Source organism: Anarrhichthys ocellatus, unplaced genomic scaffold (genome assembly GCF_004355925.1).
Source record: "Anarrhichthys ocellatus isolate YVR2014 unplaced genomic scaffold, GSC_Weel_1.0 scaffold14, whole genome shotgun sequence".
Classification (NCBI taxonomy): domain Eukaryota; kingdom Metazoa; phylum Chordata; class Actinopteri; order Perciformes; family Anarhichadidae; genus Anarrhichthys; species Anarrhichthys ocellatus.
The window spans coordinates 1314291-1314823 of NW_022280044.1; the positions used below are offsets into that span (position 1 = coordinate 1314291).

At 48.4% G+C, this 533-nt stretch overlaps 1 protein-coding gene across 28 annotated transcripts in view; it reads left to right on the forward strand.

Moving 5' to 3' along the window:
• clasp2 (cytoplasmic linker associated protein 2) overlaps positions 1-533 on the forward strand; it is a 51686-nt gene that overhangs the window by 7425 nt on the left and 43728 nt on the right. The gene's annotated exons all lie outside the window — the stretch shown is intronic.

Sequence of the window (533 nt, forward strand, 5' to 3'; positions counted from 1 at the left end):
CACACACACACACACACACACACACACACACACACACACACACACACACACAGAGAGAGAGGAGGAAGATGAGATCATTGAGACTGAGTGATCGTATTGATCCACAGGACTGACTCCGGGCTGCTGCCGTTCTACCGTCTGTGTTGTGCACTTTGACGCTGTGCCGTCGGCCACCTTGCAAAGTAAATCCCACAGAAGCCTGCACTTTGACTTTAGTATACTTTCTTGTTTGCAACGTGACAGAAAAAACAAAGTGCCGTGATTGGCCCAGCAGCTGTGTGCCAGTTTGATCGTCCTATTTGAAAAAGATGAAGCAAAATTAGTCAACCAGCCACATACAGCTGTGTGTGCGTGTGCATGTGCATGCTTACTACAGCAGATGACGTTGGGGGCAACAATGTCACCCTGTCATTTTTTCTGTTTGAGGGTATTGTCCTTGTTGCCAAGGCAACCAGCTGTTATGGTAACATAATGTACGCGCGCGCACACACACACACACACACACACACACACACACACACACACACACACAC